The sequence below is a fragment of the Plodia interpunctella genome, chromosome 17 (genome assembly GCF_027563975.2).
Source record: "Plodia interpunctella isolate USDA-ARS_2022_Savannah chromosome 17, ilPloInte3.2, whole genome shotgun sequence".
Lineage (NCBI taxonomy): Eukaryota > Metazoa > Arthropoda > Insecta > Lepidoptera > Pyralidae > Plodia > Plodia interpunctella.
In genome coordinates, this window is record NC_071310.1 from 7,455,342 (window position 1) to 7,473,784 (window position 18,443).

An 18,443-nucleotide genomic window follows, 5' to 3' on the forward strand; every position below is an offset into this window, starting at 1 on the left:
TGTTGGGCTGTTCGCCATCGAGTTGATAAAAAAATCTAATAAAATATCCGCATTTGTTAAGAATCTTCTTAAATTAGATATTCTTTTCTCTGTCAAAATGGGCGTGTTTCTGGTTGTATTCTCGACTGTGATGCTCTGAAGCTGTGGTTAAAAATATACATTAATATTTTAAACATTCGACTGTGATTTCGCGATTACCCCTGAATTGGTTCAACCCTCTCGAGCCAGCATAGGCAGTTGTTCCCTAACCCACTAATAATATAAAGGCGAAAGTTTGTATGTTTTTATTCACGATTAAACAGCAGGGCCGATTTTGATGAAATTTTGTATTGAGATAGCTGATACCTTGGATTAATAGGATGAGAGGATGTTCGTAGGATTCAGTCATAAAGTCTGATAGTCAATGGCGCTTCATAAAGTAGAAGGCGCTCGAGGTTAAAAATTAAAAACGTATTTTTATCAAAATTACAGCGAATGATAAAAGCCGGGTGGAGCCAGTAATTTCATAGTTTTGTATTTTTTTACGTTTTCAATTACAATGGTGTTTTTGCACAGATAATCAAGCCAACATTGGCATACATTTGATCAAATATTGGCCAAATTCGATCCTAACGAGTAGTTATGTCTTGAATTCCGCGTCAAGAAATACTTGTTATGAATACGATAATTGCCGCAAAGACATTAAGCCGGCAAGTTTAGATGTAAAGTGCAACAGCTCTATTATTAACCGCCAATATAACTAGATCAATGGTTCTCAATGTGTGCTCTGTAGTAGGCTATTGGCACCATAAAGCATATGCTGTGGCGCTACGAAGATATTGGTCATATCGGAAAAAAATCTTTACAATAATAGGTACCTAAGATATGGAAAATGTGTTGGAGAAAAGATTTTTGACGTTATTTACTTAATTAAGAACTATGTTGTATTATTATTTAAATCTATAAAAATGTTAGTATTTGTTTGCGACTTCGCCTGCGTGAATGTCGCACGGGAACTTATTATAACGGTTATATTTTATTGGTAGTTTTCATAGACCACCACTTGCTTCCGGTGAAGGCACATTGGTTGACAGGTTAGTTCCCTAGTGTGTATGCGACTACCTGCCACTAGATGGAGGTAAGCTGTCGTAAAAGTCATGTCAAGCCTTTCAGCGACGTGAATAAAATCTGATACTAATGTTAGCAATAACACACTCGATTTGATGGTTATATTTCCAAGTTGAAAGGTACCCTATATATTTCTCTGTACTCCACACTACATATTTACAAAATTTCAAGAAGATTTGAAAAAGTAACAAATAAACAAACTTACTTTAATTATTATTTAGGATTAGAATGTACGTTATTGAAACCCTAATAATAATAGCATTAGCTGTTATGTCAGTACACATTAAATAAGTTTTAAATAGGCTTCCGCGAAGTTTGAGAACCGCTGAACTAGATCATAAATCTTGTGTAACAATAATCTACTTGTTTACCCTTATTTAAACAGTTTTTTTTTGTCTTAGAAATGTGCGCGAATTTTCCACGGTCGTTCGTACGGTCAACAGCATTGACGTGATACCTAAAATCATGCCAAACTCGGCGCTATTACCGCGACATGAATGCGCATGCAGGATAATAAGAATATAAATGACCTGCGGTCGTCATTATTAGAAAAGGGAAAATGTAATAAACAAAAATAACGGTAAGCCTTTCTGGCATAACAGGGACCAACACTGTTCAAATGAGTTTCTTTCGGCATTTCTTCTCAGCAGTGGTCGTTCCGAAATGCCAGTAGTTTGTAACTCGTGAGAAGTTACTATTTAATATAAAATTCACGTGAAAAATTGACGTGAAAGTCTAATTTCTAAATAAATGATTTGAATTTGAATTTGGAACAAAAGATTCACTATGTCCCTTTCCGTATTTATCAGTATCTGCAAAATATAACGAAGATTACTTTAGTAAATTAAGCATAAGGCGATGACAAATATGCACTAAAACAAATTGACTTTCGCATTTCCAAGTCGGTTTTTGATATTAATTACACACTTTAATTGGTAGAAGTAAATGCAGACACTAAAATATAAGATCCATCCACAGCGTTAATTAAAGGAACTTGTGTCACTAGAGTTACGATCAGAAAAATTAGACTATTAAGTTCTAAATCTGTTGGAGATAACTTATTTACATCCGTTGATTCCTAATGGTCTTAATTTGGGCGTTACGTCTGCCTCGGTAATTTATGGCAACGGTGAAAATTCCAAGTTGTATAGACACAGTTCTCACAGAGTTTAGGGTTGGCACGTGGATGATCTTCTCCAGCGATTCAAGAATATGAAGAACAAAAAAGCTAAAGGCGTAAAGATTATTTATTAATAAAATTAAAGGTTAAAAAGTCTGATAGTCAATGGCAGTTTATAAAGTATAGATTGCGATACGTGCATAAAAATTTAAGGTTTTTTTTTTTAAATAATCGCGCAGGTACACCGCGGGGTGCAGCTAATAAAATATAAATTAGATCATAGATATAGATCTATCTAGGTATTGATCTAGATAGATCTACATCTATGATAGGTATTGACCTAGATAGATCTATAATTTAATTTATAATTTATATTTTATTGGCTGCACCCCGCGGTGCTACCGCGAAACTTATACTAAATGTAATCACACAAATTTGTAATATATTTGATATCAATATATATATATAATGTACTTACTCTATATTCCATTACAAAATTAAGTATTAAAAAACCTAATTTAAGACAAGCTCGACAACCCTACGTAATCTGATGTCACAATTTTATTTGATCAGCTTTGGAAATAGGAGCACACAAATATTGGATTTAAGCCTATTTAACTGAACTCAAACATGGTTAACCCCCCGGCTTCGTTCGACTGTGAGTAACGGAAATGGCGGGGTTTTAAACTTTACTACCAACTTCTGTATTTAGTTTTACTTTACGAGCCCAGAAATTATTAACTTTAAAAAATACGAATTGAAAATGTTTGGTTCTTGCTTATTTTTGGTATAAAACTCAGATATCGTAAATTAGAAATATCGACAATATTGTCTTGACGTTTTAATATTGTCTTTTTAAAAAGTGTGATGTGTTGTGATATTGTAAATAGGGTGGACCTGGACCAGGATAGCCGCATCAAGATCTATAGAAGTTGGAGCTCGATTTGTACTGTGCTACGTTGAGCTAACCGAAGCTACGTTTCGAACAACCAATAGACTTTCGTTTGTCAACAATTATGAAATTGGTTTAAGGGCACGGCGAGCCCCGCCTAGCTCCCATGCAACGGCATAATTATGTTCAGCAGTGGAAATAAAAAATGCTGAGAAAATAATGTGTTGTATACTGATTTATATGACATTTAATCTGTAACGACTTACCACATAATACAACACTGCATAATTTCCACAAATCTGCAACAAGAACAAACATCACATTAACCTAAATAAAATATGAATAGACGAAAGTAATGGATATTGAAAACCACGTGACAATCGTTGAAAACAAAGTGAAATCCCCAGTGAATCCCAAAATAAATGTTGGCTGGGACGAGAGCAGTAACGGTTCAGGCCTACTTATAGTATAAGACCGGGCTCAAACTCATCTTTATACCGTAGATATAGTAGTGCTACACCTGCCTATCTCTAGCACCAATTCGATTTTATCTATCTCTAGTCCAGAACACCGCCGAAACATTGGTGACCATAATAAATTTAAAGAAAAAAGCTTTTATTTGGAGCATTTAAATAATGCTCCAAAAAGAATAAAATAAAATTTTCCTTTAAAATTTTAACTATCAACTTATAACCTCATTATACACATTTTTTATGATCATAAAAGCTTGTTCCGAGGTTTGCGTAAGTAGGTACTTATAAGGATTTTACTCAACTAAATAGATACTAGTTTACTTACAAAAGTAAACCCGAATAAACATACATACATTGCAAGTTAAATAAAAGCTTTTAAAAAAAAGTTTTGTAACGTCATTATTTAAAACTACAAAATATGAACTTTAAATCTAAAAACAGATTTTGTTTTAGGGCTCCGTCAAATGATTATATTTTCAAAACGGTTCCATCTTCAAAAAAGTTAAAGAACCGGTAGCTTAAATACTTTAGCGAAAACGTTAATGCCCAGTTTTTGCCCGGGCATTAACCCATTTCTGGATGAGAGCGTTTTTAGCACTGCAAATAACTCGAAAATGTGCTCACGTAGTATTGTCTTAAAAGCATTCTTATTCTGACTTCCCTTTATGTCATCAGTGTTACATTCTGGTTCAATGTGCCCTCCTCTTGAGACGAGATATCCGTTACTTATTCATTCCCTTTTATTCCAGCGTTTTCTTTAGAGATTGTATCCCCTTACATATTAAACAAAATGATAATAACGTTTAGAACCTAGATTAGACCCTTGTGGAACACCAATTTGGTCGGTAACATTATTTCGTAGAGATTTTAAATGAGAATGTGTCTAGACTGTGCCCTAAAGATTATTTGAATAGGTTTTCGCTAAAGACCCTTAAATCTGTTATAGATTATGTTACAAAATAGGTCTCTGTTATTATTTATACATTTAGTACTAAAGACTAGATCTCTTTCAAGTTTTCCAAAGGCGATTTCTTGCGAGTTTTGTGTAAGAGCATATATACATAATTTAAAATCTGTTCGATAAATCTAAGAAGTGCAATAAAGAGAAAACATGACACTGGGTATTAAAATCCTATGCTTTCTTTTGAACAATCACACTACCAAATTGTTAAATCATAAGCAAAGTTTAGCCAAAATGGAACGTTTTAAAAAATAAAAAGTTTAATCAAATCACAAAATCCAATCCATCTTTTGATAAATCCATACCTGAGGAATCCTCACTAGATAATACATCGTACATCAATGTGTCAGCGATCTGAGTAGGGATTGAATGGGAAAAAAATCACGTTTCTCGCGTTGACAATTTGCTCTGGTCAAAACTGGGATGACATATGGAATATTGGGAACAATATTTTCGCATCTTCCACATGGTTAGCTAGTGTCACTTTCGTGATTTTTATCTAGTGTAAAATGTAGATTGATGATTGCGAATGGTAAATCGATGCCGATAAACTTATGAACATGTTTTTTAGTTTTCATTAGAAAAGTAAGCAAACGAGCATTCGGCTTGCAACACTGCAGTTCTTATGATCGAAAACAAATTTTACAATTTTATTTTTTATCGCGATCTAAGTGTAGATTTTTTATAATGAGAAAAACTAATGAGATATTCGATACCATCGAATTTAAGGACAGTGACATGGCAAAGAATTATAAAGATATCTTTTCCCTGCAGAAGGATACTAGAGATCAAAAAAAAAGTAGAAAGTATTAAAACTTAACCAAAATTAATTGCAAATTTGCCTATATTATTACTACTATATTTTATACTAGCTGATGCCTGCGACTTCGTTCGCGTAGCTGAACTATTTTTGGTAAGGAATCAAAATTATTAGAGAGAAAATAACATAAGCCCGAAGGCATATTCTATACATAAATGGGAGTTTTAGCCAGTTCAGGCAAGTTTTCAACGAATACCTTCCGTCGTCAAACGAACGTCGAAACTTAGCCCAAACTGTTTCCGCCTTCACCACGTGGAGGTACTCCCAGCTTATGTTATAATAGTATAGGGTAAATATAAGATTAACTTTATTACAGAACTTCCGTTTCAGAAATTTTCGAAATGTTATATTTTAATACGCCAACCGTTACTGCTCCTCAGGTTGAACAATTTCTGCTAAGACTTCACTTAACAGAAAATGCTTATCAGATTGGTTAACTTTTACAAAGAAGTCATTTTCATATATATTATAGAAGAGCTCTTGCTCGCTGCAAAGAAGACATGGGGAATAAAATAGATTTTTGAGAATCTCAAAATGTTTGTGAATCATGGATAAAAACGTGGAGTCTTTTTATAAATACCTACCTACGTTGAAAATGCTCATTAAGAATGATCAATTTTTGTTAAGGCGCTTTTGTCATATCTGTTATAGTGTAGCTGGCCTGTTGGAGTTCATCATCAGGTGTTCCATATCCTCGATTTTTATAAGTCTACAGACAATGCTCATCAGGCTGACCAACTTTGTTATATCTGTTAGGTATAGTGTAGCGAATCTGTTGAGTTCATCATCAGGTGTTCCATATTTTAGATTTTTAAAAGTCATCGTCATCAGAAAATGCTCATCAGGGCGAACAATTTTTGTTAAGGTGACTTTTCTATATTTACAGTTAAGCTGGTCTTTATAGGTTCTGCTAGAGCTGTTCCAGTTTCCAAAATAAATGATACCCTATATGTTGACCAGGCTTTATAGCTATACAACAAAAAAGTTTCATTCAAATCCATCCAGTAGATCAAGACATTAGCGTGTGCAAACAAACAGACGTTTTTTTTTAATCTTATTCTATTTCTGATTCTCTATCGATCTAAATGTTTTTTATTTAAAAATCTTCAATGTACAGAAACACTTTTTTTTTACTATTCTATTATATTATGTATTGATAAGTATATAATAAAGTAGAGACTTATGCATGTACATTATTAAGTCTAATCAAATATATAAATTCGTTTGTGAATAACATAATCAAGGACAGGTTGATATCGTCTGACTTGACATAATCTGTGGCCCAAGCATTGCAGTGTGTACTACAAAATAGGAGTTCCTTATCATCCCTTTGAGCAAGACCGCCATTCTGTATTACATCCACTTGAGACCAAGCCATAAATTATACTTAAATAGATAGTCGTTAGTTCTAAGCACATTGGTATGGAGTCTGCTGTAATAGTAATGGATGTTCTGTAATATCTACGTCTTGCAACATAATTTTTTATCAAAATAAAGGAGATATTGTAATTTAGTTTGAACGAAGTCGCGAGTAAAAACTATTAAAATCTAGAGTTTGTAGACTTTTTTTTCTAAATAAAGATATTGGAACATTACATTTTATTTTTGGAATTTGAACTGTATGTAGAATAGTTTGTACATCTTTAAGATTATTGATATTTACTTGGAATTGTGAGATGATAAGCTTAATTTTTTTTTAACAAAATTCCATTGTACAAGTTGCAGTTTTTAGCCCATGTTAATCTTATTATACAAAGCCTTTGAAAATATTAAAAAAAGTATCTACCTTTGAAAATATTAAAAAAAATATCAAACATGTCCAGGCTTCCATTCAGAATGCTCTGTATTGTATTGACGTCATTTCTGTTTTTTTTTTTTTTGATGCGAATAAGGATGTTGAATGTTCCGGTAACTTCCGCAGTATTATTGAATGAACAAAAGTGACCCATAGACGTATCTTCTATATTATCTATGCCCATAGCGACAGTTGCTGGAGACCGCAAACGTTTTCGTATTGATACTAAAATCAATGGAAAGCTATTCATAGGTAGATACAAAAAGTTTACGATCAATACATATACAATGTTTGGTATGTCTGACGGTAAGGTTGGCGGATTTATTCGGTGTTTAGTTGAAAAAATATATTGGGATACGATTTTATTGTTTATTTTGATGATATTTTAGATGATTGTTACACTATTATTGATATATTTTTTTTTAGTAATTTGCTCGATATCACCACTAGTAAGATAGAGAGAGACAAACTGATAGAAATTCTATTCAAGTGAAGAACGTAAAAATTATATATGAAAAAATAAACAAGTTGTCTGAAACCAGATATCCCTGGTTCGATTTTAGTCAAAACAAAATCGAGATGGCCTTTTGTCGGCAATCCACTCCAGTGGATATCACGTTTTGGAGGGATGAAATATGTAGAGATTGCAAAAATATCGCTCGAAATGCTTTCATGGACGATTTTAATGTAATAAAAGAAAAAAAATGTTTGTTAAAAGAGTATAGCGTTTTAAATTTTAAAAATGAATAAAATGTAGTAGGGAATTTCGTTGTCAATATAAATATTAAATTTCCAAGATAAAAAAACTTACTTGACCGCTGTAAGAATATAAAAATATCAGAGAAAAATTATCGATGTATTAATCAAAACTTAAATGTTTATCCAAAATGTTCTTTACTTACATTTTTATAAGACCAAATTTACGTAATAGTGTTATTACAAAATTTTATTTTCCACGTAAACTTATTTTTAGATTCTTACAAATGTCAAGTGAAAGATTTATTTATCTTGGTAACAACATTATTGTATTGACAATAACATTTGTTTTGTGTACGATACTTTTATTTTCAAATTGTTATAAGTATAATTAACCATATACTACTCCTAAAAATCTACCCGGTTATTCATAAAATTGTTAAAAAATACTTTAAGCTTAAGTGTGGTTTGTCAATATTGCACTTTACTAAATTTGATATTTACAATTAAATTACATTTTAAAATTTTTTAAAAATATTTCAAGCTAAAGGATGTTTTGTCTCTTTCTGTAAATACCAAATTTAGTAAAGTTTATTTCTCTATATTTTCTACTAGCTTTGACCGCGGCTTCGCCGGTGTGAATTTCTTTGCGAAAGCGGAAAAGACACGATTTTCGTACAAACTTTCACCCACCCATTTATGTCATTTGGGAGTTGATTTTTGAAAAAAAAATGTAGCCCCTGAGTCTTTAACTATATGCATAGCAAATATTATCAAAATCGGACCAGCAGTTTAGCCGTGCAAGTGAAATAGACAAACAGTGGCCGATTAATATAAACAGGGCTAGTCTATCTCTGTGATAATTTCATCAAAAGCCAGGAGTTTTAATTCATAAACGTACAAAAACACTAATATAACGTAAAAGAGTCTTATTTTTTCACTCACGGTACAATCCTCGCTAAAACGGGACAAAAGAGAGTGTTGGCGCGACGGTAAACAAACAACATGATATCAAAGTTTCGGGTTACATGAGTCGAGTTACAATCGACTAGGCTCACAATACTAGTACACAAAATACAGTTTTTGTCGTGTTTGCCTTGTAACGTATACGAGAATTTGTTCGGGAAAGAATTTCTTGCAAAATTTTGCCTTATAATTGTATCAAACAGTTTTGATCCATTGAACAATTATTTTTCCACAATTCCAAACTCCTAAACCTATCCTACTAATGTTATAAATGCAAAAGTTTGTGAGGATTTGTGTGTGTATGTTTGTTACACAACTTTCACGCATAGTCCTGCACCGATTGTATTGAAATTTAGTACACAGGTAAGAATATAACTTGGAATAACACACATTACCATGTGTGTTATTCCAAGTTATATTCTTACCTATTTTATCCCTAAATTTCTACGGGACGAAGCTCCGGGACGTGAGCTAGATAAATGGAAAATATCATATAAATAAAATGGCACACAAATACAAAACTATTGCAATAATATTGCCAAGTCTATCTCACTCATGCATCTATAATGAAAAACGTGGTTCTATAATGAAAAACAAGTTTGTGTAAAAACCGGCTCCTAGTCTTTAATAATATGTGATTATCCTATGATGCCATAAATCAAATTATGCGTTACGAATTACATTTACTGACATTTACCTTTAAAGGGTAATACAGATGTTGAGCTTAATATCTTACTCTGAGGATAAGCAGGCAGTGTTGCACAAAGTATTTTTATGTGACAGTTCATGTGCAGTTCCATTGCTGCGTACAAATATCTGTAATTATGATCAGTTTAAATAAAAAGGACGAGAAATAAGTGAAAAGAAAATAATATTTTATCCTTCAAAATAATTATATTAGCTTCTGAATTAAATAAATGTCTTATTTTTTTTTAACAATTACAATAGCTCTTGAATTAAATAAATTACTGGATGTCATACAAAATAAATAAAAAAATGGACGCAAATTGTATGGACATGCGAGTATTACTGGATCAGTTAAAATTATTATAAATTTTATGAGATTATGGTATGTGTCCTTGTGGTTATAATTTTAAAATAAACATGTCAAAGTCAGCATTTATTCATAAATTAGTCCATCACAGTAAAATATTTATATCATTCTAAATTAAAATGTTGTTTCTTATAAGTGGCGTGTGGTTTGCCCTTGAATAGTTACTCCATATCTTCACGAGGATGATCAAACTAATCACAGGTTCCTATCATGCGAGAAGGGCTTTACATTATTATTATTTTTAGTAATGCAACAATGTTTGAGTTACAATATATTAGTCAATAGTTATTAGCTATTACTTAAAATATAATGAGAGGAAAAAGGATCACAGTTTGTAAATTATGAATAAGACGGAGGTATGGATAGCACAGCAATGGAATTGTGGCTTAATACGTATTTGTACGTGACAGTAATTGCACTTCACAATGTAACAAGCTCCAAAACTAGTCTGTAAAAGTAAAAATGTACAATGCAAACTATATTTATATAGCTTCCTTCATTTTTTAATGGTTGCGTTAAATAAATAAATATATTAGGACAAACCATACACAAATTGAGCTAGCTCCAAAGTAGGTTCTAGACTTACGTTATGGGATATTAACTCTAAGATACTATATTTTATAACAAATACATTATATAGATAAACATCCAAGATCCAGGCCACCGGACCTCGGTGGCGCAGTGATAAAGTTCTTGCCACTGAACCGAGAGGTCCTGGATTCGATCCCCGGTCGGGTCATGATGGAAAATGATATTTTTCTGATTGATCCGAGTCTTGGATGTTTATCTATATATGTATTTGTTATAAAATATAGTATCGTTGAGTTAGTATCCCATAACACAAGTCTCGAACTTACTTTAGGGCTAGATCAATCTGTGTGATTTGTCCTAATATATTTATTTATTTATTATTTAAATAATAATTTACAGAAAAATATATCTAGAAATCATATAAAGTTTTGTCTTTGTATAATCACTGCTACAAATATTTCAGACTCATCACGATTTACATGAAAAACACAAATAAAAGCCAGCCAATGCATCATTTCAATCGACTCGCATTTTGTATGCAAAAATCAAAAAGGTGTCAAAATATTCGATAAGCCACGATAACAATGAACTTCCAACAAAACGGTATCAGGAAGCGATTAAAAAAAAAAGTATAAATAAAACGCAGGAGCAAACAAGACTATAATCCGAATAAAAAATATTCCAGAATGGCGTTTATGAAAAACATATGGAAAAGGAGATCAACAATTGTGTTATTATACAAAAGGATCGGGTTTCTGTTTTATTGAATTTGGAACTTCAAGTGTGAATTTTATTGTGTCGGAATCGTGTTACATCTAAAATAACTTATTTTATTTTAATAAAAACATAAATAAATATATTAGGACAAATCACACAGTTTGAGCTAGCCCCAAAGTAAGTTCGAGACTTGTGTTATGAGATACTAACTCAACGATACTATATTTTATAACTTTCGACGTTGTCCTAATATATTTATTTATAACAAATACACATAATATAAACGATATTACCGCATATAGATAAACGATAAAAGTTCTTGCCACTGAACCGAGAGGTCCCGGGTTCGAACCCCAGTCGGGTCATGATGGAAAATGATCTTTTTCTGATTGGACCGGGCCTTGGATGTTTATCAATATTATGTATTTGTTATAAAATATAGTATCGTTGAGTTAGTATCCCATAACACAAGTCTCGAACTTACTTTGGGGCTAGCTCAATCTGTGTGATTTGTCCTAATACATTTAAACATTTAAACCTGTATTATTAGTCAATGAAAGTAAAAATAATATTTCTGATGTTATTACCTATTTGTACACTTTCCTTAATAGACATTAATTTATTATACCAAACTAGAAAAAGATTCTAACAATTAGATAAAAAATTGCTTTCGGTTATCAAGAAAAAGTTGCTAAATGGATAGACTTCTAGACCATGGAAATAGGTATTTTATTTAAAAAATTGAAGTAGTGATTTTTTACATCTTCCACTAAATACTTAGTCCTAGAAGAACAGTCCAACGTCTTTTTATGCGTTCACCGACACCGGATTAATGAACACCCGAAAATTTTTCCGGGAGCCATGGGAGCTCCCGGAAAAGATTTCGAGTATTCCGCGAGGCAGAAATCATCGGATATATCAAAACTTTTGTATGAACACTAGTATCATAAGTTATATTAATAAAATCCTTATGAAATAAGCCATCAGACTGTGTATATTTTATTAGAAATGTATTATGTATGATATTTTTTAATAAAAGTTGAAAATTCGACTTACCATTTTTTCTCCAGAATTGTGGAGAGAAGTGTTGATAATAAAAAAATAAACAGTATAATTCCTTCTTTTTTGTTTTAAACTACACGTTTTATAAATTAATAATATTTAAAATATATCTAGTCTTTGTCTTTTTCACATGAAATACAAAAATATCCACACAATAACACCATATAGATTATTTCTTAAATAAAATGTACACTTATTGTCAGAATTAAATCCACTGGCAAATACACATTTAATTCACTCCAGGATGGCGCGAAACAAGAAATTTTGCCCTTACACAAATTGAAAGGGTTCGTTTTGGGCCCGATTTACCATGAAGGCGGATTTAGCCCTCAAACGAAATAAAAGGACGCACCGATCGTAAAAAACCTTGGGTTACCCGGCGTCCTAGATGAGTAATAAATGCGAAAATGCAGCGCGACTAGGCATGACACGTCAATATGCCATGTTAACGTAAAATTTCAAACACTGTAATTTCATTGTAAATTGTGTAATGATAATACCTGAAGTAAATTTATTTATTTGACAATAAATTCCGTTTCACATATCTATTGACTGTGTCTATTGATAACCTACTACTTAAAACAAAAGCCGTTCCGTATATCATTTGTCAATTCACTCACATTGATTTATTATAAAATTACGAATGCTGTAAATTGTATGACTGTTACAGTTTACAAAATCGCAGTGTAATGTTATAAAATAACAAAATTTACACCTCACATGGTGACATAACTTTTTGGCTCGTCTAATACTATACACACAGCGTAGCATCACGTCGGGCAGCGTACCGTCGCTGATACAGGACGTCGGGTTACCTGAATATAGGTAGAACACTATTTCGTTTAGTAGATTAAGTTTTATACAGTTTATAGCGAACGTTTTTTTGTATGTTAAATGAAGTGATGGAGATTATCAAGATTTAATGCACAATTTGACCCTTGAAATTAAATACGGTGTGAACAGTTTTAGGTTAGAATCTTGTGATTTTTGACTTATAAAACGAGCGAGTATTTTTCCTAATCCTACTTAATATTATAAATGCGAAAGTAAGTTTGTTACCGCTTCACGCTTTATCTACTCGACCAATCATCTTAAAATTTTTCACACATGTAGTTTGAAGTATGGAGAAGGACATAGGGTACCTTTCATCCCGGGAAAATAAATGTTCCCGTGGGAGAAGCCGCGCGCATAAGCTAGTTATCATATATGAAGTACTAAAGAGCGTAGTTCCAGCCCGTAAAGTTGGACGCCATATACTTCGACGGATGTGCAATGAAGGGAGAAAAGTTTTCTGTTTTTCAAATACACCCCATTTCCATTAACGAATCACCTTGCTATCTCTTTTTGGCTTATGGTATAGAATGGTACATGGTGGTAAATCCACCATTTTTGCTTTGACGCAAAAGATCAACTTTATTACTAGGGTTTAAGGTTCAAAATTATGACTGGACTCTTGCAGCCTCTACCACTTGGGGGTCTATTCTAGGCCGGGAACGAAACGCCGAAACGATACGAATATTCAACCACCACAAGCCAAAGTTCACGATCAAAATTCATTACTAAAATGGCGACCATTAAAATAAATCAAATAAACGAGAGACAAAACATCTAACAAAGGGAATCCGAGACAGAATCTGTATCACGATCGTGCCTCGTGATGAGCCAACCGAGGCCAAGTCACGAGGCGTATTTATTAACCTCACCCCTTTATAAATCACTAGGTTGTTGTTGATGAAATTATTTGCTAGATTAAGGCCAATTTTGTCCAGTTGTGGGACATTCTCTATCTCTCTCATCCACAGCTCTCGTCTGAATGTATTCCCGTTTCGCTTGAATCAGTCCATTGTTAACACGTATAGGTATAATTTTTGTCGACGTCTCTCATCTGAGCGCTTTCCCGGATACTTCCTCAGCCGTTGAGCATCGGAAACTAGATTCCGCTTTTCTACATTACATCTCCACTTCGCACGGTCATCGGCATCCTTAGTTGTTAGACAATTGGCATGCATATCATCCTTGACGACATCAAGCACATCGGCTAGTACTAAGTGTAAAAGGCATTTGTCTCTTGCCGGTTTGCGCATGACATGCCGTACCAACGCAGGTGGTATTTCTGGAGTTCGTCTTCTATGTTTGTCAGTTAACGGTGAATATCTAGACGATTTATTTATCTGGTCTTCTTCCTTTGTGCGTGTCAATGCTATTTTAAATAAAATCTGAAACCAGTGTTAGCTCGATATGAATTAATGAATAAATATATACCTACTAAACAACAGAGGTCCGATTCATCATCGTTCGCGTCATCAGTTCTCTCCATTTTTTTTTCTGAAAGCCTTTGTTTCTGCATTTACAAAAAAAATCAACGTCAAAAAGATCGAGCGAACGCATTGATTGATCAAACTTTTTCTTCTTCTAAATTTGTATAAAACAATTGAAAAAAATCGAGGAAAATTGATGAAGTGAACTTCTATTGCGTTAGGATCGGGCCCCAGGTATTAAACGCGCACATAAGTACCTTTTTTATTTTCAAGACGTTTCGGACCTTTAACTATGATAAGTCAAATCATGTCTATCAATCAATGGCTACATTTGTGGCTGCCATAATGTTTATTTATAGTCTACTAGTTTTTGCCCGCGGCTTCGCCCGCATAAGTTAATCTCCGAAAGCGAAACACAAACTTCCACCCTTCATTATAGTCAATTGGGGGTTTAGATTTGAAAAAAAAATCTACCTTATATGTTTAATATGGTTTTAACTATATTTATACCAAATTTCATAAAAATAGGTCCAGCGGTTTAGCCGTCAAAACGGAACAAACAGACAGATAGGCAGATAGACAGGTAGATAAACAGACAAACTTTCGCATTTATAATATTAGTGTGTAATATTAATATTAATATGGATTGCGCTCAAAAATAAAAGAAAACATACAAAGCTCTACTTAATGACTACTTAATGATGTTAGTATAAAATGAAATAGATACATAAATAATGCCATATAGGTACATAATATAAACTTGAATAACACATAGGGTACTTTATATCCCGAAATTACCACGTGAGCGAAGCTAAACAAGGAAGTTGTTACATTTTTTCAGCTTTTGTCTTTATAAAATTATTGTAATTGATTCACATCACATCGTTAACATATCGACTTATTTTTATATGCCATCTAAGTATATTTTTGTATGTAAGGTATACTCTGTGTGCCGTTTTAAAAATCCATTATCATATAAGAGGCTTACAGTTCTTCAAAAGCTCTCTTAGCATAAAAACATTTACATACTTATCTGGTATATATAATATATGTTCTTTTATCTTCTTTGTCAAATATAAATTCGAAACAGCGGGAATATTTACGTTGTATATTTATTTGACATGATGTTACAATTTACATATATTTACTTTGTGAAAAGAAAATACTTTACATTATATAATTTTATTATTTAAAACTCGCGGATAATATAAACTATATTATATGCTTCTTAAGTCCGGACTCGAGCGATGCTATGCTCTGCTCTATTATACTGGCTTACGAATTCGCGAGGAGTTGGTGTTTTAGACCGACTCGACCAAAACTAGCTACCTCGTATCAGCTTGCTACATAAATATTATATTTCTTTATTGTAAAATAATTAATGTGAAAATTCTTTATTGACAAACTCTCGCGATCTCATTGATATTATGCAGTGTGGATTACGAAATTCTATTGGTTGTTCGAAATTTAGTTACAGTTAGCGCAACAAGGCAAGTGATTCAAATATTTCTTTTATCTTTTGATTCAAGACCATATTTTGATCATTATGTAAAGTATTTTGAATTTTGTTTGATTTCTATTAAAAGAATTCCATGAAATTTAGTAGGTCCACAGATAGAATACTTAGCATATAAATTGTTTTTAATTTCACATATTGGTAAAAGTGGAGCTGCAGTTTTTAAATAATAAGATGAAAAGCAACGGAACGTTAAACAATCTTCCTGAATTTCATACCAAATGTCTAAAAATCTTCCATTTCGCAAGAAAATAAATAAAGTCAAGATATTATCAAAGGAATAGCGACGTGGAAGGAAATACTATTATTCACACAGCACTTAGAGTTATGATAATCCAGGTACGGTATCAGAATCTGTCAATATTGGTCACGTCTGCATAACGGTCCTATAGCAGCGCAATAAAGTTCAGGTTGAGAGAGTCTACTAGCATACTAAACACAAATAATGTACTTATGTAACTTCTAACAATATATGAACTAAATTCGACTCGTATACAATTTTTCATAATAGGTTTTATTCAAATGAAGTGGTGTTTTAAGTTAACCACGCCGAAATGCTGCCGTGCTTATAATATCAAGTAGTTAATAAAATTGGTTATATTTGTATATAAGCAATATAAAAAAGTTCATATTTCAGTTATGACAAAAATCATACTTACAAATATCGCACAAAAAGGTTTACTTATTTAACAATTGTTTAACACATTGATGATACAATAGATTGTCATGATATTCTATTTTTTAAATTTAAAAAAAAATTGCACTCACCTAGCATTTTAAATATAGAATTTGATAAGTAAAACATGTAATAGCTCGCATACCTGCGTTTACATTGAAAATTGATTTGATCTGCAAATCAAATCAAATTATTTATTCAGAAATTAGATCTTCACAGGCACTTTTTCTCGTCAATTTTTATATTTATAGTTATTTCTCACAAGCTACAAACTACTGGCATTTCGGAACGACCACTGCTGAGAAGAAATGCCGAAAGAAACTCATTTGAATAGTGTTGGTCCCTATCATACTAGAAAGGGCTTACCATTATTGTTTCTTACAATGTTTTTTTTCTAATAATATATAAAAGTACATAATCAAAAGGTATATCAAAACAGGTTATGATCGTGATCCGAGTGCTGATTATAATATATATATATATCGATGTGAAACACAAGTAAACCAGGTAAAAGTTAACTAATAAAATTCCTATCATTAACTCTACCAATATGAAGAAAGAGTCAGAAAATGTCGACCACTCGAGACCTCTTTGTCACTCATTGTCTTTATAACAGACGAAATGTCTGAATGGTACTCCAAATCCACAAACATAAATACAACCTTCCTTATTAAAACCCTCTGCTAAAGCAATTCAAGCCTTGTTCACTTACATTAAGATCTATGCTGATTTTGAGGTCAGAAGCTTGAGAGACAATAGTAATTTTGTCAGTTACACTTGTAACTTGTCATAGTTGTCTGTTAATTTGGTCTGGTGTATTTTTTTCAATACGCAAAAAAGTATTCAAGTGTTCGTGTAATGTCTGTTCTTTTATTGTCGCTTTTTGTTTTGTAGTTAGTACAGTCACAACAACCTGAATTCATTGCAAACTTGCCGCTGTTACCACGCCATAGAGGTTCATGTAGGGTAACTTGATGTGCAGCTGATTGTACAAGCAATAGTTGTACAATGTAAATAGGAATAGATACATCGTCCACGATTGTACTAGCCGTATATTTGTATAAAGTAATGTTATTTAGTTTATCAGGATATCATTTAGTTACTATACTTATCATATGCGATGGGCAAGCAACTTCCATCAATCAAATTGCAACTGTTCATGATTTTCAAGTTTCGCAAATCTCATAAGATAAAGTTTAAATTATTGTATCGTACTTATTATTAGTCAACTGATTTTTATATTCGTTCATCTCTTTTCCCCAAAGTATGAGAATATCCTCTTATCCTCAAAGTATATAAGTAACTTTTACTTTTGAGCAACGAACTTTTTTAATAGCCTTATTTTTATTTCTTCGTTTACCTATTTTATTTGGAGTAATAACTATCGTATTTATATTCTTGCCATTGACAAGCAATTCTACCACCACTGTTTTATTTTCTATGCATATTTCTTTATCAGTGTTATCAAAATTTAGAAGAAATTGCACAATTTGTAAAAGCAAACATTAATAAATGTCTACGTCAAGAGTACGTTGGGCTTCTGGTGTGCCTACGAATATTAAAATCATCCTGAGTCAACCACACTGGTATGGTAAATTAATGTTTGAATTTTTTAATTTGGATTAAAATTGGCCTATAAATATCAGTTGGGTACCTACATCTATAGAAAATGGTTACAATAATTTTAGCAAAATTGCTTGGCCATAATTATAACGGGAGTTGTTTAACTCCCGTAGACAAAGCCCTATCTACGCTAAAAAGAGGTGAATCAAAGGGCTACTCAGGATCACGTATCAACA

General features: G+C 32.5%; 1 protein-coding gene across 3 annotated transcripts in view; it reads right to left on the bottom strand.

Annotated features, from left to right (window-relative positions):
* Nucleotides 1–18,443, bottom strand: part of pxb — a 161,149-nt gene that overhangs the window by 117,143 nt on the left and 25,563 nt on the right. For all 3 annotated transcript variants that reach the window (XM_053757822.2, XM_053757820.2, XM_053757821.2), the window contains exon 3: nt 3,386–3,418. The gene's annotated coding sequence lies outside the window, so the exon portion shown is untranslated. The remainder of the gene's footprint in view (nt 1–3,385; nt 3,419–18,443) is intronic.